This window comes from Gossypium hirsutum, chromosome A11 (assembly GCF_007990345.1).
Source record: "Gossypium hirsutum isolate 1008001.06 chromosome A11, Gossypium_hirsutum_v2.1, whole genome shotgun sequence".
Classification (NCBI taxonomy): domain Eukaryota; kingdom Viridiplantae; phylum Streptophyta; class Magnoliopsida; order Malvales; family Malvaceae; genus Gossypium; species Gossypium hirsutum.
This window is the reverse complement of record NC_053434.1, coordinates 103026470-103054273: the sequence shown is the minus strand read 5'-3', so window position 1 is coordinate 103054273 and position 27804 is coordinate 103026470.

The window sequence follows — 27804 nt, the reverse complement described above, 5'->3', positions numbered from 1 at the left end:
AGTCGGCTACTCGATGACCTTCGATTTCCCCTTGTTGGACGCCTCTCCTTTAGGTTCTTGAGCTTAAATAATACAAATAAGAGTATTCAATATTTAACCCAATAACATGAATTTATTTATCACATTCGGCAATCACATATCATTAAATTTTCAAACCAAAATGTCATTATATGACCACATATACACATATCCATATACTTAAGCTCAATAATTATAATGTAATATCATGTACCCACTTTAAGTATATTGCCGAATATACTTAATCATACATACACCTAACCAAAACAATTTCCTAAAATCTTTATATCATTTATACACTAAGCCGAATACTCTCACCAAGTTCACCTATATTCTTCAACAATTCCTTCATTGATCAAACACATATTCGGCTAAAGAAATGGCAATTTTAGCAACCTTCGATTTAGTACTTAACTTTTACCACATATCAAATAACTCATTTCCTTACTCATGTGACCACGTATATTCGGTCATGCATACACACATAAAATCAATTTGGAGACTCTATCAATCCAACATACATTCGGCACCTTCATCCACCATTCTACCAAGCATGTAATATTCAAACACAACCAAACTCACATTCGGCCCTAGCTCATAACAAGGTAGCCGATTCTTTTTATAGTTCAAACACTCCTCTATCATCATTCACCTAACTTTAACATGAAACAACAAAACTCACCATTTCTCATCCAAATAACATGAACAACAACCATTTCTTGAACACATTCTCATGATCGATTGCTCATGTTACCAACAAGATTCAAGATTTGAACATGGGCTATTTAGAACTCAAGTCAATTACTAAAACATGCATGCATCTCAAGGACAACATCAAACATACCTTAGTCTAGCAAACCACCATAGCCGATTTTCTCAAGCTTTTCCCCTTCCTTTCTTTCCTCTATTCGGCCAAAGATGTTCAAGAATGAACACTTTTTTTTTGTTTTCTTTCTTCAATTCACGGCAACAAGGGGGTATGGATGAGACCATATTATTTTTTTTTTCATCACCCTTCCTTTCATTATTTAATCACCATGCTCGTTATTTTATTTTTCTTAACATACATCACTAGCATAACATGTTGGAGACATGTTTCCACCCATAGCATGGCCGGCCACTATGCTTTAGTTTGGCTAATTTGACATGCAAGGACAACACTTTCCCACTTTAATACTATTTGGTCCTTACTTATTTACCTATCATAATTTTCCAAGTCTTTCAACTAGATCCTTTCAAGCAAAATTCACATTCCTAATATAAAATTAAAACATCAAATTTTTGTACAAGTACTATCACACATATAAGATATGCAAATAAAATTTTAACTAAATTTTATGACTCGGTTTTGTGGTCCCGAAACCACATTCCGACTAGGGTCGAATTAGGGCTGTCACAATTCTCCCCCACTTAAGAAATTTTCGTCCCTGAAAATCTTACCGGTAAATAGGTTTGGGTATCATTCTTTCATCGAGCTCTCAGTTTCCCAAGTAGCTTCCTCGATCCCGTGTTTGAGCCATAACAGCTTCACTAACGGAACCCTTTTGTTTCGCAACTCCTTCACTTCACGAGCTAGGATACGCATCGGTTCTTCTTCATAACTCATATCGGCTTGAATTTCAACCTCTGATGGGCTAATTATGTGCGATGGATCAGATCGATAGCGTCGAAGCATCGAAACATGAAAGACGTCGTGAATCTTTTCAAGCTCAGGGGGCAAAATTAATCGGTATGCAACTGGTCCAACTCGTTCGGATACTTCGTACGGGCCGATGAATCTCGGACTCAATTTGCCCTTACGACCAAATCTAAGCACCTTCTTCCAGGGTGAAACTTTGAGAAATACTTTATCTCCAACCTGATATTCAATGTCTTTTCTTTTCAAATCCGCATACGACTTTTGACGATCCGAAGCGGTTTTCAAACTTTCGCGAATTACTCGAACTTTCTGTTCGGCATCCTTAATCAAATCAACCCCAAAGATTTTACTTTCACTAAGTTCAGTCCAAAATAATGGGGTACGGCACTTGCGACCGTATAAAGCCTCGTAAGGTGCCATCTTAATGCTTGATTGAAAGCTATTGTTATAAGCAAATTCAATCAAAGGCAAATATCTTTCCCATGAACCACAGAACTCTAAGACGCAACATCTCAACATATCCTCGAGTATCTGAATTGTTCGTTCAGATTGACCATCGGTTTGGGGGTGAAAAGCAGTGCTAAAATGCAGCTCGGTACCCAAAGCTTCTTGTAATTTCTTCCAAAATCGCGAGGTGAATCTCGGATCTCTATCCGACACGATAGAAATAGGTACTCCATGTAATCTCACAATCTGAGAAACATACAATTCGGCTAGTTTATCCAATGAAAAATCCGTACGCACGGGGATAAAGTGAGCCGACTTAGTCAGTCTATCAACAACAACCCAAATCGCATCCTTCTTACTTGCTGACAATGGCAGTCCGGACACAAAGTCCATTGTGACTCGATCCCATTTCCACTCAGGTATCATGATCGGCTGAAGTAATCCTGAAGGCACTTGATGTTCTGCTTTCACTTGTTGACATATTAAGCATCTCGAAACAAAGTCAGAGATGTCTCGTTTCATACCATGCCACCAAAACTGACGTTTCAGATCGTTGTACATTTTAGTACTACCCGGGTGGATAGACATTCGGCCACTATGAGCCTCATTCAAAATCATCGAAATAAGTTCCGAATTCCTTGGAACACACAAACGACTTCTAAACCTCAAACAATCATCATCATCCATTCGAAACTTTCTGGGCTTCACGAATTTGATGAATCAACAATGGTTTGGCTTTTAATTCAGCTACTAACACATTGTCGGGTAGAACAGACAAGTGCACATTCATCGCTCGTAAAGCAAACAGCGATTTCCGGCTTAAGGCGTCCGCAACCACATTAGCCTTTCCCGGGTGGTAATCAATGACAAGCTCGTAATCTTTCAACAATTCAAGCCAACGTCTTTGTCGCAGATTCAAGTCTCGCTGAGTCATCAAATATTTGAGACTTTTGTGATCCGAAAATACATGGCACTTCTCACCAAATAAATAATGTCGCCATATTTTTAAAGCAAATACGATGGCGGCTAGCTCGAGATCATGAGTTGGATAATTTCTCTCGTGTGGCTTCAATTGTCTCGACGCATAGGCCACAACTCGACCTTCTTGCATCAACACGCAACCCAACCCAAGTAGGGATGCGTCACTATAAATGACAAACTCAGTTGATCGAAGCCTTTCTGACATTTCTCCGTCCATTCGAACTTAGCATCCTTTTGAAGTAGCTTCGTCATTGGTGTGGCTATCATCGAGAAGCCTTTGACAAATTGTCAGTAATAACCGGCGAGTCCCAAAAAGCTCCGAACCTCAGTAATATTTCTCGGAGGTTTCCAGTTAAGTATGGCTGAGATTTTGTTCGGGTCAACTCGAATACCCGATGCGGATACCACATGACCCAAGAAGCTAACCTTCCTTAACCAGAACTCACACTTACTGAACTTAGCATATAACTTCTTATCCCGCAAAACTTGCAACACTAATCTCAAGTGTTCAGCATGTTCGATCTCATCTCTTGAATAGACCAAGATGTCATCAATGAACACAACTACGAACCGATCCAAATATGGTCTGAAGATCCGATTCATCAAATCCATAAATACTGCAGGGGCATTAGTGAGCCCAAACGGCATCACTAAGAACTCGTAGTGACCGTACCTCGTTCTGAAAGCAGTTTTGGGTATGTCCGAATCTCGAATTCGCAACTGATAATAGCCCGATCTCAAATCTATTTTTGAGAACACTGAGGCTCCCTTCAGTTGGTCGAACAAATCATCGATGCGCGGCAACGGATATTTGTTCTTTATCGTCACTTTATTCAGTTGACGATAGTCAATGCACAACCTCATGGTTCCGTCCTTCTTTTCACGAACAATACTGGTGCACCCCAAGGTGAGAAACTTGGTTGAGCAAAACCTCTATCCGTCAATTCTTGCAACTGAGATTTTAACTCTTTTAACTCGGTTGGTGCAATACGATACGGAGCTATCGAAATCGGCGTAGTCCCAGGTACAAGCTCAATACCAAACTCTACCTCCCGAACAGGTGGTAAACCCGGTAATTCTTCAGGAAAAACATCCGGGTATTCACAAACCACCCGCACAGATTCGGGTTTCTTTTCTAATTCTTTATCATCAAGTACATACGCAAGGTATGCTTCGCACCCTTTTCTTACATATTTCTGGGCCAACATTGCTGATATTACAGCTGGCAACCCCTTCAAATCCGTAGACTCAACTCGGATTACCTCGTTATTTGTGCACCTCAAATCAATAGTCTTGCTTTTGCAATTCACAACCGCATCATGCGCGGTCAGCCAATCCAAACCAAGAATAACATCAAATTCATCAAACGGCAAAAGCATCAAGTCCGCCGGAAAACAGGAACCTCGAATTTCTAGGGGACATTTCTTACACACTTTGTCGACAAGCACGTAACGACCCAAGGGGTTTGACACCCGAATTACGAACTCAGTAGACTCAACAGGTAAAGTCTTACTGGATGCTAAGGTTTCACATACATATGAATGAGTAGAGCCAGGGTCAATCAATGCAATCACATTAGTATCAAAGAGAGTGAAGGTACCAGTGATGACGTCAGGGGAGGATGCCTCCTCTCGTGCGCGAATGGCATATGCTCTAGCAGGAGTACGGTTCTCAGCTCGAACAGCCGTATCAGAGGTCCCTCTCTGACTACCACCCCTACCTCCTAAAATTCTCGGTGGTCTACCTCTAGTTGTCACTCCACTAGGTCTTGCACCTTGAATCTTATTCTTCTCATCAAGCTCCGTGCAATCTCTAATGAAGTGGTCCTTCGAACCGCATCCGTAACAGGCCCTGTTAATAGACTTACCCCAACATTCACCTATGTGTTGTCTTCCACATTGGGGACATTCAGGTTTCTCTAGACGATTATTGCCCACACTAGCTACCGAAGTAGCTCGGGAGTCCGTCGATGGTCTTGCTCTGATGGAAATTCCCGCAGTCGTCCTCGACTTATTAGTGTCCTCCCTGAACTTCTTTACGGCTGAGAACGGAGCTTTACCCGTCGATCTTTTACGATAGTCTCTAGCTTCAAATTCAGCCTTCTTCTTCTCCTTTCCAAGTTCTTCCGCCTTGCAGGCTCGTTCGACTAGTGTTACGAATTCTTTTATTTCCAAAATACCCATTAGTAGCTTTAAATCTTCATTCAATCCTTCTTCGAATCTTTTGCACATAGCAACCTCATCAGCTACACACTCCCGAGCATACCTACTGAGTCTTACGAATTCATGTTCGTATTCAGATACTGTCATACGGCCTTGCTTGAGTTCCAAGAATTCCTTACGCTTTTGATCAATGAACCGTTGACTAATATATTTCTTTCGAAATTCCGTCTGAAAGAAGTCCCAAGTTACTCGTTCGTTTGGGACTATGGAAATCAGGGTCCTCCACCAATAGTAGGCTGAGTCCCGCAACAAGGATATAGCACACTTTAGACATTCATCGGGTGTGCATGACAGTTCATCAAACACCCGAATGGTGTTATCAAGCCAGAACTCGGCCCTTTCAGCATCATCAGTAACTATGGCCCTGAACTCCTCAGCCCCGCGCTTCCTAATCAAGTCTACAGGTGGCTTACTCAGCCTCACAGGATCAGTAACTGATGGCATTACTGGCTCCGGGGGTGGATTATTCAAATTCGGGAATTGTTGGATGACTGAGGTTCAACAGGCGGCGTCCCTTGTGCAGGAGCAGCCGCTACGCTCTCAACGTCATCCGCTAAGGTTCCTTCTACACCGGGGTCCATTTACTAATCAAAACATAAATTTTAACCGTCAGAAGTCATCACACAGTTAAACATTAACATTCGGCATGTATAGCTAGACTCATACGTGCTATGGTAGTCCTAGAACCGACTAAACCATAGCTCTGATACCAATCAAATGTAACACCCCGAACCCGAGACCGTCGCCGGAGTCGAACACGAGGTGTTAACAGACTTCAAACCACTTATTAAAATTTTTCCAGACAAGCTGTCAATCTGCGTACTAGTCGCTTTAAAAATCATATCTTGAGCTCTGGAACTCGAAATCCAGTTCCGTGAATTTTCCCTGAAACTAGACTCATATTCCCATCTACATATTTTTTCTAGAATTTTTGGTCGGGCCAATTAGTACAGTTTATTAGTCAAAGTCTCCCATGTTACTGGGGTCGACTACGCTGACCTTTGCGCATTACGACCTGGATATCTCCCTGTACAGAGCTTCAATACTGATGCCGTTTGTTTCTATAGAAACTAGACTCAGAGAGGAATCTATACATATATGGTATGACTCCTAATTATCTCTGGTTAATTTATAATAAATCTCCAACTTCGAAACAGGGAATCCAGAAACCGTTCTGGCCCTGTCTCACGAGAACCTGAATATCTCTTAACATACTGTCCATATGATCTTTTCGTTACTTTTATATGAAAATAGACTCATCGAGCTTCGAATACATAATTTATTCATCAATTAATTCCACTCCTACTATTTTTAGTGATTTTTCGATCTCACGTCACTGCTGCTGCCAGCATCTGTTACGAAAGCAACTATGCCTATTTCGTGATTTCTCCTTGATCTAACTAGTAATTCATCATACATATCACCTATTATGATCATGACTAGCCATGCCAAAGGCTAATCATTGTCAAACTTCCCCCTACTACACTATTGCCATATCATGAATTTTAACACCAAAATAATCAACCATGACGTATGGCATAAAAAGGTCGAATTATCAAGATTTGCGACCTAACGTTATGAATCCAAACCCAACCGAACATTTATGCCATTTTCGCATGGCTAAAAGATTACATACCAAAGTTCAAACACAACATAATAGCCTATACATGCCGAAATGTTCTCCTAAGCCAACTAAGAAGAAAGTACCAAAACTTGCTATCCGGTGTGATGACTTCGATGACGGCCCGACCACGCAAAAAGAGACGAGTCCAAGAAACCTAGTATGGGTGACAAGGAAACACCGAGTGAGTTTATAACTCAGTAAGTCATAAGCAATACACTACCATCCATTAATAACATTACCACAAGAGGAAACAAAATGGAACGAGGCTAGTTACTCCATCCATACCGAACCATACCATAGTTCCTCCGACCTATCGGTTCAATCTCATACCAAATCATGCATTCACATTCCATATACTCATCAATAGGATATTCGAGGCATTTTCATAAATCATTTTATTTTCGTTACAATCATACAACTAAACGGCCTTTCACCCATTCCACGATAAATCTTATGTACGTGACTTCAAGTATATTTGTCACATAGGTTCAACTTACCAAGCTCAACTCCAAATATAAACATAGCACCTATTAGCCATGAACTCAAGATACTTACCCGATCCGCTATCCGTGATCGACTCAATAGTGTCGCACACTTAGTGTCCATAATGATTCAAGAATATATTAAGTCCGCACACTCAGTGCTATATAATCAGCTCGCACACTTAGTGCTACATAATCATACTCGCACACTTAGTGCTACATAGTCAACTCGCACACTTAGTGCTACATAGTCAAACTCGCACACTTAGTGCTACATAGTCAAACTCGCACACTTAGTGCTACATAGTCAATTCGCACACTTAGTGCTGCACAATTTAAACCCGCACTCTTAGCTCCAATCTCATGGTCATACTTGTTTATACCCGCACATTTAGTGCCGAGATCAACAACTCAATACATCTCACCACTTTTCTTTTCATTCAACACTTTCATCATCACATACGTACATGCATATATATATTTATTCATTCCATTCAGCATCATTACATAGACGTTATGACCATTTGAATTAATACCAACTATATGCTTAATGACTTACTTTATGTTGGGTAAAATAATTCCGAGTCGGCTACTCGATGACCTTCGATTTCCCCTTGTTGGACGCCTCTCCTTTAGGTTCTTGAGCTTAAATAATACAAATAAGAGTATTCAATATTTAACCCAATAACATGAATTTATTTATCACATTCGGCAATCACATATCATTAAATTTTCAAACCAAAATGTCATTATATGACCACATATACACATATCCATATACTTAAGCTCAATAATTATAATGTAATATCATGTACCCACTTTAAGTATATTGCCGAATATACTTAATCATACATACACCTAACCAAAACAATTTCTTAAAATCTTTATATCATTTATACACTAAGCCGAATACTCTCACCAAGTTCACCTATATTCTTCAACAATTCCTTCATTGATCAAACACATATTCGGCTAAAGAAATGGCAATTTTAGCAACCTTCGATTTAGTACTTAACTTTTACCACATATCAAATAACTCATTTCCTTACTCATGTGACCACGTATATTCGGTCATGCATACACACATAAAATCAATTTGGAGACTCTATCAATCCAACATACATTCGGCACCTTCATCCACCATTCTACCAAGCATGTAATATTCAAACACAACCAAACTCACATTCGGCCCTAGCTCATAACAAGGTAGCCGATTCTTTTTATAGTTCAAACACTCCTCTATCATCATTCACCTAACTTTAACATGAAACAACAAAACTCACCATTTCTCATCCAAATAACATGAACAACAACCATTTCTTGAACACATTCTCATGAGCGATTGCTCATGTTACCAACAAGATTCAAGATTTGAACATGGGCTATTTAGAACTCAAGTCAATTACTAAAACATGCATGCATCTCAAGGACAACATCAAACATACCTTAGTCTAGCAAACCACCATAGCCGATTTTCTCAAGCTTTTCCCCTTCCTTTCTTTCCTCTATTCGGCCAAAGATGTTCAAGAATGAACACTTTTTTTTTTGTTTTCTTTCTTCAATTCACGGCAACAAGGGGGTATGGATGAGACCATATTTTTTTTTTCATCACCCTTCCTTTCATTATTTAATCACCATGCTCGTTATTTTATTTTTCTTAACATACATCACTAGCATAACATGTTGGAGACATGTTTCCACCCATAGCATGGCCGGCCACTATGCTTTAGTTTGGCTAATTTGACATGCAAGGACAACACTTTCCCACTTTAATACTATTTGGTCCTTACTTATTTACCTATCATAATTTTCCAAGTCTTTCAACTAGATCCTTTCAAGCAAAATTCACATTCCTAATATAAAATTAAAACATCAAATTTTTGTACAAGTACTATCACACATATAAGATATGCAAATAAAATTTTAACTAAATTTTATGACTCGGTTTTGTGGTCCCGAAACCACATTCTGACTAGGGTCGAATTAGGGCTGCCACATAGGTTGAGTTAATTAGTCTATACGTATGATGGGTAGCCGTATGTGCATAGAGATCATGTCACAAAGCAAACCAAATCATGCTGTTTGTATGTGGCTATTGAGCCGAAAATGGGAATGCTTAATAATTGACTTGTGTTTGAATTCTAGTTATGAAAATGAAATAAAGATGTGTCATGATTTACTGATATGTGCATGAATATTTGGATGATAACCGGGCTAAGTCTCGAAGGCATTTGTGCTAGTGACAAATTCCGGGTTAAGTCCCGAAGGCATTGTTGCGAGTTACGAATTCCGGGCTAAGTCCCGAAGGCATTTGTGCGAGTTACTATATCCGGGCTAAGTCTCGAAGGCATTTGTGCGAACTACTAATTCCGGGCTAAGTCCCGAAGGCATTTGTGCGAGTTACTATATCTGGGCTAAGTCCCGAAGGCATTTGTCCGAACTACTATATCCGGGCTAAGTCCCGAAGGCATTCGAGCGAGTAGCTATATCCGGTTAAATCCCGAAGGTACTTAGTTTGGGAATGAGCGATCTTGCTGTAATAATTTCAATTAATACGCTCGTAAAATCCCAACATGAGGTATGTTTCGTATATGCATTGAAATAATTGATTCCTTCTAAATAGTATTCGCTCAATCGATTAACAAGCTTCTGGCTTTTAGTAAAGTTGATTCCTTATGTATGAATATAAGGGTTGGAAATGTGAAGTAGGTATGATTGTGAGAATATGTGCATATGAAATTATACATTTAGTCATATGAATGCTATACTTCAATTGTGCCTAATTTCATTGCACAAAACTTACTAAGCATTAAATGCTTACTCCGTTTCTTTGATTCTCTGTTTTATAGATTTTGGTTCGTCAGCTATCAGACTCGGGATTGTCGAAGTCGAAGTCGTCCACACTATCAAAGCCCTTTTGGTACAATTTTGGTTGAACTCTGAAAATGGCATGTATAGGACTACCCCTTTTTGTTGTTGGTCATGTACCCTTTGGTTTTGTATAAATTTGGATAGCCATGCGAAAATGGCTTATATATACTTTGAGCATAGCATTATAATCGTTTTGTATGTTGTTCATTGAGAGGTATGGAAATTTTTGGTAACGATTAGCCATTGGAATGGTTAATCATGATCATTTTGGTGCTATGTATGGCAAGTTCTAGTTGATTCATGGAAACTATGAAATAGGTAAAGTCTACCTTAAAGGCAGATGCTGATAGCAACAGTGTTGTGAATTTGAAAAATCACTAAAAATAGTAGGAATGGAATTAAATAGTGAATAAATTATGTAATCGAACTTTGATGAATCTACTTTCATATGGAAGAAACGAAATGATCATATGAGTCGTATTTTAAGAGATATTTAAGTTTTCATGGAACAGGGCCAGAGCGATTTCTGGATCCCCTGATCTGAATTTGGAAATTCACTATAAATTAACCGGAGATAATTAGAAGTCATTCCATATATGTATAGATACATTTTTAAGTCTAGTTTCATTAGAAACAAATGGCATAAGTATTGAAGCCCTGTACAGGAAGATATCTAAGTCGTATTGCATGAAGGTCAGAGTAGTCAAACCCTGTAACAGGGGAGACTTTAACTAATAAACTATACTAATTGGCCCAACCAAAAATTCTAGAAAAAAATTGTAGATGGACATATGAGTCTAGTTTCAGGAAAAATTTACGGAACTGGTCTTCAAGTTTTGGAACTCGAGATATGATTTTTAAGGTGACAGTGACGCAGTTAGCCAGCTTGTCTGGAAATTTTAAATGAACTGTGTTTTACAATGAAACAGGTCCGTAAATACCTCGTATTCGACTCCAGCAACGGTCTCGGGTACGGGGTGTTACAGGAAATCCTTCCAAATTAACACGGGCGAGCGACACAACCATGTCCACCGACCGTGGTCGAGCCTGTCAAAATAACACGGGCGTGTGCCTGCAAACACAGGTGTGGGAGAACCGAACGAAGATTGACACGACCGTGCAACATGGCCGTGTACACCAATGCGCCCAATTTCGAAAACCATGAAATGCACGGGCTAAAATGAAGGCACACGGGCGTACCCCACGATCGTGTGCCCCAATTTCTCTATAAACACCTATTATTTTATTTTATTTTTATCTTTATATTTTGAAATTACTTTTTATTTCCTTTTAATACTATTTTATCTTGAGTTTTTACAATTTTTCTTTTCGGCTATTTCATTACGAGTAATTATGCTCCATTATATTTCCTAAAGAGTTCCTGATTTTATCACAACCATAAAGAGTTCCAAAGCTCATCATCAAATAGGAACTAAAAACTCCAATAGTAAAGGACTTATGGACTATTGAACCTCTACCACCACCGAAGTATCCTCATCCACTCTCATCATTGCCTTGGCCGATTATTTTTCATAACTCCAATTCAAGGAGTTCATTCATTATTCAGGAAGTTTCACTTCTCTCCCTATCTTATGATTATTTATCTATATTTTGCAATATATCTATCTTTGTACATTAAGGGCAATGTACATCTTAAGTGTGGGGGGTCTTTCATATCATCATTAGAATTCCCTGAATTTTGTCTTATTCTTATGTGAATCACTCATATCACTATTAGAATGAATTTTAACTAATTTATGATTTTTATTGATATGTCTTGAATTAAAACATAGGCATTTATGCATTGATTGTTTAAACTGTAAGACATTAGGGAATCAAGCATGATAAATTGATTTTTAAAGAATTATAAACTTTTAGGTTGTTTCCCTAAGTTTAGGTATTATCGTGAGTTGAAATTCACAAGTTTAAACATCAAAAAGCCATAATTTTTGTGAGATCTTGAGCCTTTAGAGCATATTTTATTTCTTTCATGCTCACTTTTATTATGAGTGCGTCAGAATTGATTTGTCATTCTAGAACTTGTTTGATTATGCATGTCAAGACCACACCATTTGATTTGATATGTCAAGATGATAAAGGCACTTAGGTTTAACCCACTCACTCCACAAAAGCCTACATTCATAATTAACCCTTAGTGAACCCCTTTGAGCCTAACAAGCCATTAATTGATTTACCCTCAATATTAACCCATAACCTATTATTGTTGAAATCCCCTAATTTGATCCCTATTTTTGTCGAGATTTGATTTGAACTAATTGCTTAGCTATGTTTTGTTCTTCTATGTATTTGACTTGTTCTTAAAAAAAATTTACTTCAATACATATTAGTAGTAATTCGTCGTTTTTGAGCTTGAGCGTTAATTCCATATTTTGAGAAGAAGTTCACTTATATTAAACTGATGACTAGTTATTTTTCTAGCTAGGTAATTTTTCAATTCAATCTCGATTCTAACCTTTTCCTTCAGCTTGTGACCACACTCCCTAACCAAATCCACGTTACAACCCTCTAAAAACCTTTTTGATTGATGTATCAGCTCAATATATAGTGGTGGAGATTTGATTTTTAAGCAAGCCTATGGTAATAATTTTTCATATTGACTAATGAGTGCTTTAATTGATGTCCTTAAACACCTAGAGTGATTGGAGTGAATCTTTAGTGAGGATGTTAAACTCTGTGATATTTTGATCAAAGGTAATCACTTAGATAAAGAGAGACACCTATGTTTTCGTGATAAAATGCTCAACTTGGAATGTTTGAAACTTTGATGTACTTTTAGTTGAATTTTCAATGTATGAATACTTATGGATTATTTTTAAATATTATTTATAGGGATTATGAATTGAGAAGAATTTATTTTGATTGTAAGTTGAGGATTTTGCTTGAGGACAAGCAAACGCTTAAGTGTTGGGGTATTTGATAAACCCTCATTTATACATATTTTTATCCCATGCTCAGCACATTTATGGATGGTTTCTCCTTAGATTTGGTGAATTCGATGCTCCTAATCCTTTAATTTCATGTTTTATTCTTAGGTGGGCATAGGAGAGTAAAAAGAGCAAGAAACTAGCCGAAAACGGATAAAACAGACCCACATGAGAAATCAACATGGACTGGACTTCCTCACACGGTCATGTCACACGGCCGTGTACCTTTGGCAGGATCGAAGCATGACTTACACGAGACTACATGCCCGTGCCTATTCAACAGCCTTGACCACTGGCTGGAGTAATCGCACACGGGCGTGTCCTTGCCAAGCCCAAGTATAACCCTATTCGAAAAAGGCCAATTTTGAGGGCTCTTAGGCATTCTAAAGCCTATTTAAACACCTGAAGAGGCACTTAAGAAGGGGACGCGGAGTAGGAAGCAAGGAATTACTCAAGGAAAGTCGATGATCCATCTCAGAAGCTGGATTCATCATCAAGACTGAAGATCTCCCTTTAAGTTCCTTTAGGAGTTTTAGGTTTTCTTATGTTTTGTTATCTTTATGCTTTTGAGATGTTTTCTTTCATAAGTATGAACTAAACCCCCTAAATACCTAAGGGGAATGAAACCTAAGATGGATCTTGTTATTATTATCTAAATTGTATGATAAATATTTGACTTGTTCTTAATTATGTATTCTTAATTCTTGTTTTAATACTCCAAGTTATTGATTCAAGTTAATGCTCTTATTCAGAGGAGGAATAGACCCTGTCTAAGAGTATATTTGTCATAATTAAGCAGAGTTGATTGCACGCCTAGAGATAGGGTGATAACATTTTGTCGGATTAGGGTGAAACCTAATAAGGGGATCCATAGATCGAGTTAATGAAACACTAGGGCGTTAATTAGAAAGAGATTTCAATTAATCAACCTAGGGTTAGACGTTATTAGTCTCGAGAGAGATAATAATATAACTTAGGGATTTCTACGGATCAAGTCAAATAAATAAATCGCCTGATTCTGAGTCAAATAACAAGTGAAGTCTAGGTGGAATATTTTCCTTAGGTATTGTCTTAATAAATCGAATTTTCTAAAAGTATTTTCCCAAATTTTCTTTCTGTGCATTCTTAGTTTAGTAATTAGTTTAGATAACCAAACCTCTTAATTTTTAGGCTAGATAATAAAAAGAAAGTAATTACTAATACTCTTAGTTCCTTTGGGTTCGATAATTCAGTCTTTCTAAAGCTATACTACTGTTCGATAGGTACAGTTGCCTTCATCGTGATAATAGTTAGTTTCAAGAACAATTAATTATAAATTTTTAAAACCTGTCACGAATATCACGTATCAAAGGCATTTTATAGTAATTAAATCCCTTTTATAGTGTGTTGGGTTAGTCGGAGATGGTGTGTAGCAGATAGGGGTAGAAAAATTGCCTTTGTTTCTGATCTATTCTGTATCTAAATTTGAATGGTTCTATTTTTCATTGGATTTGTTAAGATTGTAATGAATATCCTCTTATTCTAATTTTGAACAGGAGTTTAGGAATTTACTGTTATACTTAGGATTCTATTTGAATTTATATCTGTTATATACATTGAGTTATCAATTCATTTTGTCTGTTGACTGAATTACAGGTAACTCACAGTCTTGATCAGGTCAACATAATGGAAGCTCAGTCATTCTGCTTTATCAGCTTTTATAGTATCAGTAATTTCAGTATTGTTTTTGCATTAGGACTTTCTACAATTGTTTTAAACTATTGGACGATATTGAATTATTTTAAACTACATTTATAAAAGTTGGTTTTCCTAATAAGGGTAAATGTAACTCTTTTGACTTAGTCTTAATGTCTAGGCCAAGTTTGGAGTGCTACAGTATTGATCTGTTATAAGTATATCATATTGCATTGCATGGGGTTGGACAATATGTATGGAGGAAGATTGGCAGCTTCTTTGCAAATTTACTGTGTATCCATAGCCGGAGGCAGATTCCATCTACGGGATATTTTTTTGTGCATCCATAGCCAAAGGCAAATTCCATCTACGAGATATTTTTGTGCATCCACAGGCAAAGGCAGATTTTATCTGCGGGGTATTTGTTGTGTTTTCACATCCAGAGGCAGATTTTATCTGAGAGACTTTTGTTGTGTATCCACAGCCAGAGGCAAATTCTATCTGTGAAATTTTGTTGTGTGTCTACAACCACTAGCAGTTTATCTACAAACCATTGATGGTTTAACCACAAACCTAGTGTGTAGGTGGTTGGAGTTTAAGGGAACTTCTAGTGTAATGTGTAGTGAAGTTGGGCAAGATCTTTCAGTTGATATATTGAAATTGCATTGCCATACACAAACATGTGCATACATAAAACTGTGAACTCTGAATTAATAATTGATGGTTCTCACTCTGTGTTTTGTTATTTAGCATGTTTTATTGATTTTTTGTATTGATTTTCTTGTGATGAAACTCACATTGAATGTCACACCCCAAAATAGGGCCTAGGAGTTTTAAGGGTATTTTAGAAATTTTAGCCTTCGAGTTTTAAATATCTTTAATTTTGAAAATAGGACTAATATGCAAAAGAGTCAAAATTAAGAGTTTTTATGAAGTAATTTGAATCAAAATTAAGAGTTTTTATGAAGTAATTTGACCAAATGTCCAAAATCAACCTAAAAGCCCCTTTTCCAAATAATTTTCACGTCAACTTTTCCTCCCCATATTGGTGTCGTCGCTTTGTTTCCCCTTTACTTTCTCAATCAATTTTTACCTCTAATTCCTAATCCTCTTTGATTTCTATAACCCTTGAACCTTAAAACCTCCGTTTAAACAAAGGAAATCACCCAAAATGTGACAACCCAAATTAGACCCTGGTCGGAATGTGGTTTCGAGACCACATTACCGAGCCAAAAATTTATTTTCGTGTTTTAATTGCATAAATTGTTGTGTGACAGTGAATGTATGAGAAATTAAATGCTTAATGTTAGCATTAGGATTGTGAATTCATTCAAAAAGGACCTAGTTGACGAAGTTAGGAAAGATGATAGATGAAATATAAGGATTAATTAATAATAGGTTGAGGAAGCATGGCTTTGCATGTCAATTTTCCCATAAAATTCATGGTGGCCGGCCAAGGAGTGATAATGCTCCACTCATTCTAATTTAAAATGTTTCTTTGGTGAACAAATGATGGGATTAATAATAGAAAAGGGAACAAAAAAAAATGGGTGTCATACTTGCCATCACCTAGCCGAAAAACCAAGAAAAAGAAGGGGAGAAAAGAACTTGGGAGGGATTCGGCCATTGCTTGCTTAGGGAGAGTGTTTGATGTTGTGGCATGAAAAATGAGGGAGTTTGAATGCTTAATAAGGAGGGAAGAAGGAGTGTTCATATTTTCTTTCTTTTGCAATTGTTCTAACTAGAGGAAGAAGAGGAAGCAAGATTCGGCCAAGGTGGTCCTTTAGACCAAGGTATGTTTGATGTTGTCTTTGAGATGCATGCATGTTTTAAATAGCCCATGTTCAAATCTTGAATCTTGTTGATAACATGAGCAATCGGTCATGAGAAAGTGTTCAAGGAATGGTTGTTGTTCATGTTATTTGGATGAGAAATGGTGAGTTTGGTTGTTTCATGTTAAAGTTAGGTGAATGATGATAGAGGAGTGTTTGAACTATAAAAAAAAAAAAGGGAGAATCGGCTACCTTGTTATGAGCTAGGGCCGAATGTGAGTTTGGTTGTGTTTGAATATTACATGCTTGGTAGAATGGTGGATGAAGGTGCCGAATGTATGTTGGATTGATAGAGTCTCCAAATTGATTTTATGTGTGTATGCATGACCGAATATACGTGGTCACATGAGTAAGGAAATGAGTTATTTGATATGTGGTAAAGGTTAAGTACTAAATCGAAGGTTGCTAAAATTGCCATTTCTTTAGCCGAATATGTGCTTGACCAATGATGGAATTGTTGAATGATTAGTTGGGTAGCAAAAGAGGCATTCGGCCATCTCTTGAGAGCTTGTGTGATGTTGGGTTTAAAATTAGCAAAGGTAACTTACCTAATGCATGTGCATGTGTGATTAGATTTTTGATGACATGGTAGTTGCATGAGGTTATTAGCCGAATATACTAACATACATATACATGTGAAATTGGATTGTAAATATTTAGCAAAGTGGTTAAACTAGTTAAATTATTGATTTAGCTCAAGGAGCTAAAGGAGGTGAATCGAGCAAAGGCAAAGAAAAGGTTATCGAGTAGCCGAGTTGGAACCATCTTACCCAACACGAGGTAAGTCATTAAGCATGTAGTGGGTATTATTTCAAATGGTCATAACGTGTATGTATTGATGCTGATTGGAATGAATAAATATACATATATATATATTTGCATGTACGTATGTGATGATGAAATTGTTGAATGAATGAAAAGAGGTAAGATGTACTGAGTTGTTGATCTCGGCACTAAACGTGCGGGATAACCATTTATGACCATGAGATTGGCGCTAAGTGCGCGGGATTAAATTGTACAGCACTAAGTGTGCGATTCGACTATGTTGCACTAAGTGTGCGAAATGAATATGATGCACTAAGCGTGCGAATTGACCATGCGGCACTAAGTGTGCGAGTCTGACTATGTAGCACTAAGTGTGCGATTTGATTCTGTGGCACTAAGTGTGCGAGTTGATTATATAGCACTGAGTGTGCGGGCTCAATATACATTCGTGAATCATTATGGACACTATGTGTGCGACACTATTGAGTCGATCGCGGACAGCGGGTCGGGTAAGTGTCTTGAGTACGTGGCTAATAGGTGCTATGCTTATACTTGGTGTTGAGCTCGGTAAGTTCGAACCTATGTGACAAATATACTTGAAGTCACGTACATAAAATTTATCGTAGGATGGGTGAAAGGCCGTATAGTCGTTTGATTGTAACGAAAATAAATCGATTTATGAAATTGCTTCAATGTCCTATTGATGAGTATATAGAATGTGAATGCATGAATTGATATGAAATTGAATTGATAGGTTGGAGGAACTATGGTATGGTTCGGTATGGATGGAGTAAATTGTCTCGTTCCATTTTGTTTCCTCTGGTGATAATGTTGTTGATAGATGGTAGTGCATTGCTTATGACTTACTGAGTTATAAACTCACTCGATGTTTCCTTGTCACCCATTATAGGTTGCTTGGACTCATCTATTATTGCGGGGTCGGGCCGTCATCGAAGTCATCACACCGGATAGCAAGTTTTGGTACTTTCTTCTTAGTGTGTTTAGAAGATCATTTTGGCATGTATAAGCTAGTACGTTGTGTTTGAATTATGGCATGTAAACTTTAAGCCATGCGAAAATGGCACGAATGTTAGATTGAAGTGGATCAAGGGTAGGCATGAAATGGACCTAGTTACTTTCGTAACAGATGCTGGCAGCAACAGTGTCATGAGATTGAAAAATCACTAAAAATAGTGGGAGTGGAATTAATTGATGAATAAATTATGTAATCGAAGCTCGATGAGTCTGCTTTCATGAGGAAGTAACGAAAAGATCATATGGGCAGTATATTAAGAGATATTCAGATTTTAGTGGGACAGGGCCAGAACGGTTTCTGGAATCCCTGCTCCGACTTTGGAAATTCATTATAAATTAACCAGAGATAATTAGGGGTCGTACCATATATGTACAGATTCCTCTCTGAGTCTAGTTTTCATAGAAACAAACGGCAACAGTATTGAAGCCCCGTGCAGGGAGATATCCAAGTCGTAATGGGCAAAGGTCAGTGTAGTCGACCCCTGCAACTTGGGGGACTTTGACTAATAAACTGTACTAATTGGCCCAACCAAAAATTCTAGAAAAAAATACATAGATGGGCACATGAGTCTAGTTTCTGGGAAAAATTACGAAACTGATTTTCGAGTTACGAAACTCAAGATATGATTTTTAAAACGACTAGTACACAGATTGGACAGTGTCTGGAAAATAAATTTTGTAAGGGGTTAAAGCCAGTTAACACCTCGTGTTCGACTCCGGTGTCGGTTTCGGGTTCGGGGTGTTACATTTTATTGGTATCAGAGCTATGGTTTAGTCGGTTCTAGGACTACCATAGCACGTATGAGTCTAGCTATACATGCCATAATGTTAATGTTTAAAAGGGTGATGACTTCTGACGGTTGAAATGTTTTTGTCTTGATTAGTAAATGGATCCCGGTGAAGAAAGAACCCTAGCGGATGACGTTGAGAGCGTAGCGGCTGCTCCTGCACAAGGGACGCCGCCTGTTGAACCTCAGTCATCTGCAAATAATCAAGGTGAGGGGGCTAAACAAGCCTTCTTTACCATGATGAATGAGTGGGTCGCGCAATATGCCCGAGCCAACCCGGCTGTCCAACAATTCCCAAATTTGAATAACCCACCCCAAGAGCCTGTAAGGCCATCAGCCGCTGATCCTGTGAGGCTGAGTAAGCCACCTGTAGACTTGATTAGGAAGCGTGGGGCCGAGGAGTTCAAGGCCATAGTAACTGATGATGCCGAAAGGGCCGAGTTCTGGCTTGATAACACCATTCGGGTGTTCGATGAATTGTCATGCACACCCGATGAATGTCTAAAATGTGCTGTATCTTTGTTGCGAGACTCAGCCTACTATTGGTGGAGGACCTTGATTTCCATAGTCCCGAACGAGCGAGTAACTTGGGACTTCTTTCAAACGGAATTCCGGAAGAAATTTATTAGCCAACGGTTCATTGACCAGAAGCGTAAGGAGTTCTTGGAACTCAAGCAAGGCCGTATGACTGTATCTGAATACGAACATGAATTCGTAAGACTTAGTAGGTATGCCCGGGAGTGTGTAGCTGATGAGGTTGCTATGTGCAAAAGATTTGAGGAAGGATTGAACGAAGATTTAAAGCTACTAATGGGTATTTTGGAAATAAAGGAATTCGTAACACTAGTCGAACGAGCCTGCAAGGCGGAGGAACTTGGAAAGGAGAAGAGGAAGGCTGAATTTGAAGCTAGAGATTATCGTAAAAGATCGACGGGTAAAGCTCCGTTCTCAGCTGTGAAGAAGTTCAGGGAGGACATTAATAAGTCGAGGGCGACTGCGGGAATCACCATCAGGGCAAGACCATCGATGGGCTCCCGAGCTACTTCGGTAGCTAGTGTGGGCAATAATCGTCACGAGAAACCTGAATGTCCCCAATGTGGAAGACGACACCTAGGTGAATGTTGGGGCAAGTCTACTAACAGGGCCTGTTACGGATGCGGTTCGAAGGACCACTTCATTAGAGATTGCACGGAGCGGGATGAGAAGAATAAGATTCAAGGTGCAAGACCTAGTGGAGTGACATCTAGAGGTGGACCACCGAGAATTTTAGGAGGCAGGGGTGGTAGTCAGAGGGGGGCCTCTGATACGGCCGATCGCGCCGAGAACCGTACTCCTGCTAGAGCATATGCCATTCGCGCACGCGAGGAGGCATCCTCCCCCGACGTCATCACTGGTACCTTCACTCTCTTTGATACTAATGTGATTGCATTGATTGACCCTGGCTCTACTCATTCATATGTATGCGAAACCTTAGCATCCAGTAAGACTCTACCTGTTGAGTCTACTGAGCTAGTAATTCGAGTGTCAAACCCTTTGGGTCAATGCGTACTTGTTGATAAAGTGTGTAACAGATGCCCTCTAATAATCCGAGAATCCTGTTTTCCGGCCGATTTGATGCTTTTGCCGTTCGACGAGTTTGATGTTATTCTTGGTTTGGATTGGTTAACCGCACATGATGCGGTTGTGAATTGCAAAAACAAGACTATCGATTTGAGGTGCGCGAATGACGAAATAATCCGAGTTGAGTCTGCGGACTTAAGGGGGTTGCCAGCTGTAATATCAGCAATGTTGGCCCAGAAATATGTAAGGAAAGGGTGCGAAGCATACCTCGCGTATGTACTTGATGACAAGGAGTTAGAAAAGAAACCCGAGTCGGTGCCGGTGGTTTGTGAATACCCGGATGTTTTTCCTGAAGAGTTACCGGGTTTGCCACCTGTTCGGGAAGTAGAGTTTGGAATTGAGCTTGTACCTGGAACTACGCCAATTTTGATCGCTCCGTATCGTATGGCACTAACCGAGTTAAAAGAGTTGAAAGCTCAGTTGCAAGAATTGATGGATAGAGGTTTCGCTCGACCGAGTTTCTCACCTTGGGGTGCACCAGTATTGTTCGTGAAAAAGAAGGACGGAACCATGAGGTTGTGCATTGACTATCGTCAACTGAATAAAGTGACGATAAAGAATAAGTATCCGTTACCGCGTATAGATGATCTGTTCGATCAATTAAAGGGAGCATCGGTGTTTTCAAAGATAGATTTGAGATCGGGTTATTATCAGTTGCGGATTCGAGATTCGGACGTACCCAAAACTGCTTTCAGAACGAGGTACGGTCACTACGAGTTCTTAGTGATGCCGTTTGGGCTCACTAATGCCCCTGCGGTGTTTGTGGATTTGATGAATCGGATCTTCAGGCCGTATTTGGATCGGTTTGTAGTTGTGTTTATTGATGACATCTTGGTCTATTCAAGAGATGAGACCGAACATGCTGAGCATCTGAGGCAAGTGTTGCAAATTTTGCGGGATAAGCAGTTATATGCTAAGTTCAGTAAGTGTGAGTTCTGGTTAAGAGAGGTTAGCTTCTTGGGTCATGTGGTATCCGCATCAGGTATTCGAGTTGACCCGAGCAAAATTTCAGCCATACTTAACTGGAAGCCTCCGAGAAATGTTACCGAAGTCCGGAGCTTTCTAGGGCTCGCCGGCTATTACCGACGATTTGTCAAAGGTTTCTCGATGATAGCCACACCAATGACGAAGCTACTTCAGAAGGATGCTAAGTTCGAATGGACGGAGAAATGTCAGAAAAGCTTCGATCAACTGAAAACTCATCTGACTGAAGCTCCAATTTTGGTGCAACCTGAATCGGGTAAAGAGTTTGTTGTTTATAGTGACGCATCCCTACTCGGGTTGGGTTGCGTATTGATGCAAGAAGGTCGAGTTGTGGCCTATGCGTCGAGACAATTGAAGCCACACGAAAGAAATTATCCGACCCATGATCTCGAACTAGCCGCCATTGTGTTTGCATTGAAAATATGGCGACATTATTTGTTTGGTGAGAAGTGCCATGTGTTTTCGGATCACAAAAGTCTCAAATATTTGATGACTCAACGAGACTTGAATCTGCGACAAAGACGTTGGCTTGAGTTGTTGAAAGATTACGAGCTTGTCATTGATTACCACCCGGGAAAGGCTAATGTGGTTGCGGACGCCTTAAGCCGGAAATCACTGTTTGCTTTGCGAGCGATGAATGTACACTTGTCTGTCCTACCTGACAATGTGTTAGTAGCTGAATTAAAAGCCAAACCATTATTGACTCATCAAATTCGTGAAGCTCAGAAAGTCGATGATGAATTGGTTGCAAAACAAGCTGAGTGTGTTCCGAACAAGGAATCAGAGTTTCAGATTGATGATGATGGTTGTTTGAGGTTTAGAAGTCATTTGTGTGTTCCAAGGAATTCGGAACTCATTCCGATGATTCTGAACGAAGCCCATTGTAGCCGAATGTCAATTCACCCGGGGAGCACGAAAATGTACAACGACTTGAAACGTCGGTTTTGGTGGCATGGTATGAAGCGAGACATCTCCGACTTTGTTTCGAGATGTTTAATATGTCAACAAGTGAAAGCGGAACATCAAGTGCCTTCAGGGTTACTTCAGCCGATCATGATACCCGAGTGGAAATGGGACCGAGTCACAATGGACTTTGTGTCCGGACTGCCATTGTCCGCAAGTAAGAAGGATGCGATTTGGGTTGTTGTTGATAGGCTGACTAAGTCGGCTCACTTTATCCCCGTGCGTACGGATTTTTCATTGGATAAACTAGCCGAATTGTATGTTTCTCAGATTGTGAGATTACATGGAGTACCTATTTCTATCGTGTCGGATAGAGATCCGAGATTCACCTCGCGATTTTGGAAGAAATTACAAGAAGCTTTGGGTACCCAGCTGCATTTTAGCACCGCTTTTCATCCCCAAACCGATGGTCAATCCGAGCGGATAATTCAGATACTCGAGGATATGCTGAGATGCTGCATCCTTGAGTTTAGTGGTTCATGGGAACGGTATGTACCTTTGATTGAATTCGCTTACAACAATAGTTTTCAATCAAGTATTAAGATGGCACCTTACGAGGCTTTGTACGGTCGTAAATGCCGTACACCATTGTTTTGGACCGAGCTCAGTGAAAGTAAAATTTTTGGAGTTGATTTGATTAAAGATGCCGAACAGAAAGTAAAGGTAATCCGTGAAAGTCTGAAGGTAGCCACGGATCGTCAGAAATCGTATGCGGATCTGAAACGGAAGGACATTGAATATCAGGTGGGAGATAAAGTGTTCCTTAAAGTTTCGCCTTGGAAAAAGGTACTCAGATTTGGCCGTAAAGGCAAGTTGAGCCCGAGATTCATTGGGCCGTACGAAATTTCCGAACGAGTGGGGCCGGCTGCATATAGATTGATCTTGCCTCCTGAACTTGAAAAGATTCACGACGTCTTTCATGTTTCGATGCTTCGGCGCTATAGATCTGATCCTTCGCACATAATTAGTCCGTCGGAGGTTGAAATTCAGGCTGATATGAGCTATGAAGAAGAACCGATTCGTATCCTAACTCGTGAAGTGAAAGAGTTGCGAAATAAAAGGGTTCCGTTGGTTAAGGTGTTGTGGCTTAAACACGGGATCGAGGAAGCAACCTGGGAACCCGAGAGCTCGATGAAGGAACGATACCCAAACCTATTTACCGGTAAGATTTTCGGGGACGAAAATTTCTTATGTGGGGGAGAGTTGTGACAACCCAAATTAGACCCTGGTCGGAATGTGGTTTCGAGACCACATTACCGAGCCAAAAATTTATTTTCGTGTTTTAATTGCATAAATTGTTGTGTGACAGTGAATGTATGAGAAATTAAATGCTTAATGTTAGCATTAGGATTGTGAATTCATTCAAAAAGGACCTAGTTGACGAAGTTAGGAAAGATGATAGATGAAATATAAGGATTAATTAATAATAGGTTGAGGAAGCATGGCTTTGCATGTCAATTTGCCCATAAAATTCATGGTGGCCGGCCAAGGAGTGATAATGCTCCACTCATTCTAATTTAAAATGTTTCTTTGGTGAACAAATGATGGGATTAATAATAGAAAAGGGAACAAAAAAAAAATGGGTGTCATACTTGCCATCACCTAGCCGAAAAACCAAGAAAAAGAAGGGGAGAAAAGAACTTGGGAGGGATTCGGCCATTGCTTGCTTAGGGAGAGTGTTTGATGTTGTGGCATGAAAAATGAGGGAGTTTGAATGCTTAATAAGGAGGGAAGAAGGAGTGTTCATATTTTCTTTCTTTTGCAATTGTTCTAACTAGAGGAAGAAGAGGAAGCAAGATTCGGCCAAGGTGGTCCTTTAGACCAAGGTATGTTTGATGTTGTCTTTGAGATGCATGCATGTTTTAAATAGCCCATGTTCAAATCTTGAATCTTGTTGATAACATGAGCAATCGGTCATGAGAAAGTGTTCAAGGAATGGTTGTTGTTCATGTTATTTGGATGAGAAATGGTGAGTTTGGTTGTTTCATGTTAAAGTTAGGTGAATGATGATAGAGGAGTGTTTGAACTATAAAAAAAAAAGGGAGAATCGGCTACCTTGTTATGAGCTAGGGCCGAATGTGAGTTTGGTTGTGTTTGAATATTACATGCTTGGTAGAATGGTGGATGAAGGTGCCGAATGTATGTTGGATTGATAGAGTCTCCAAATTGATTTTATGTGTGTATGCATGACCGAATATACGTGGTCACATGAGTAAGGAAATGAGTTATTTGATATGTGGTAAAGGTTAAGTACTAAATCGAAGGTTGCTAAAATTGCCATTTCTTTAGCGGAATATGTGCTTGACCAATGATGGAATTGTTGAATGATTAGTTGGGTAGCAAAAGAGGCATTCGGCCATCTCTTGAGAGCTTGTGTGATGTTGGGTTTAAAATTAGCAAAGGTAACTTACCTAATGCATGTGCATGTGTGATTAGATTTTTGATGACATGGTAGTTGCATGAGGTTATTAGCCGAATATACTAACATACATATACATGTGAAATTGGATTGTAAATATTTAGCAAAGTGGTTAAACTAGTTAAATTATTGATTTAGCTCAAGGAGCTAAAGGAGGTGAATCGAGCAAAGGCAAAGAAAAGGTTATCGAGTAGCCGAGTTGGAACCATCTTACCCAACACAAGGTAAGTCATTAAGCATGTAGTGGGTATTATTTCAAATGGTCATAACGTGTATGTATTGATGCTGATTGGAATGAATAAATATACATATATATATATTTGCATGTACGTATGTGATGATGAAATTGTTGAATGAATGAAAAGAGGTAAGATGTACTGAGTTGTTGATCTCGGCACTAAACGTGCGGGATAACCATTTATGACCATGAGATTGGTGCTAAGTGCGCGGGATTAAATTGTACAGCACTAAGTGTGCGATTCGACTATGTTGCACTAAGTGTGCGAAATGAATATGATGCACTAAGCGTGCGAATTGACCATGCGGCACTAAGTGTGCGAGTCTGACTATGTAGCACTAAGTGTGCGATTTGATTCTGTGGCACTAAGTGTGCGAGTTGATTATATAGCACTGAGTGTGCGGGCTCAATATACATTCGTGAATCATTATGGACACTATGTGTGCGACACTATTGAGTCGATCGCGGACAGCGGGTCGGGTAAGTGTCTTGAGTACGTGGCTAATAGGTGCTATGCTTATACTTGGTGTTGAGCTCGGTAAGTTCGAACCTATGTGACAAATATACTTGAAGTCACGTACATAAAATTTATCGTAGGATGGGTGAAAGGCCGTATAGTCGTTTGATTGTAACGAAAATAAATCGATTTATGAAATTGCTTCAATGTCCTATTGATGAGTATATAGAATGTGAATGCATGAATTGATATGAAATTGAATTGATAGGTTGGAGGAACTATGGTATGGTTCGGTATGGATGGAGTAAATTGTCTCGTTCCATTTTGTTTCCTCTGGTGATAATGTTGTTGATAGATGGTAGTGCATTGCTTATGACTTACTGAGTTATAAACTCACTCGATGTTTCCTTGTCACCCATTATAGGTTGCTTGGACTCATCTATTATTGCGGGGTCGGGCCGTCATCGAAGTCATCACACCGGATAGCAAGTTTTGGTACTTTCTTCTTAGTGTGTTTAGAAGATCATTTTGGCATGTATAAGCTAGTACGTTGTGTTTGAATTATGGCATGTAAACTTTAAGCCATGCGAAAATGGCACGAATGTTAGATTGAAGTGGATCAAGGGTAGGCATGAAATGGACCTAGTTACTTTCGTAACAGATGCTGGCAGCAACAGTGTCATGAGATTGAAAAATCACTAAAAATAGTGGGAGTGGAATTAATTGATGAATAAATTATGTAATCGAAGCTCGATGAGTCTGCTTTCATGAGGAAGTAACGAAAAGATCATATGGGCAGTATATTAAGAGATATTCAGATTTTAGTGGGACAGGGCCAGAACGGTTTCTGGAATCCCTGCTCCGACTTTGGAAATTCATTATAAATTAACCAGAGATAATTAGGGGTCGTACCATATATGTACAGATTCCTCTCTGAGTCTAGTTTTCAGAGAAATAAACGGCAACAGTATTTAAGCCTCGTGCAGGGAGATATCCAAGTCGTAATGGGCAAAGGTCAGTGTAGTCGACCCCTGCAACTTGGGGGACTTTGACTAATAAACTGTACTAATTGGCCCAACCAAAAATTCTAGAAAAAAATACATAGATGGGCACATGAGTCTAGTTTCTGGGAAAAATTACGAAACTGATTTTCGAGTTACGAAACTCAAGATATGATTTTTAAAACGACTAGTACACAGATTGGGCTGTGTCTGGAAAATAAATTTTGTAAGGGGTTAAAGCCAGTTAACACCTCGTGTTCGACTCCGGTGTCGGTTTCGGGTTCGGGGTGTTACACAAAAACTTCATCATCTACATCATTTTCTCCAAACATGTGTTTTTTTGGATTTGCGTCAAAGCTTGTTTTTCTTCCATCGAAGGTAACCATTCGACTTTCTATGTGTTTTAAATGATATCTACTCCCTTAAACTGAATTTTTAGCCATTGAAACACATGTTTTAAATAAAATCCAAAAATAGGGTCTTTGATGGTGAATTTTGGGTTTGTGGATAAAAACGTGGTTTCAATGTATTTTTCAATTAGTTTTAACATGATTAGAAAGGTTTCTAAACTTACTTTAAAGTTTCGTTAAGGATTTCCAAGGATTCAATGAATTTTCACAAAAATTGCCATAAACATGTCGAAAATAAATAAATTAACATAATTCATTTTAGGTAAAAATATTAAGTATAGACTGAGATATTTGAGTTTCAAGTTTGTTAGTCACAATTTCAGTTCCTTGAGGAATATATCTTAGGCTTGCATTTTTGGTTTGTTTAAGTGAGTCTTTAGCTAAATATT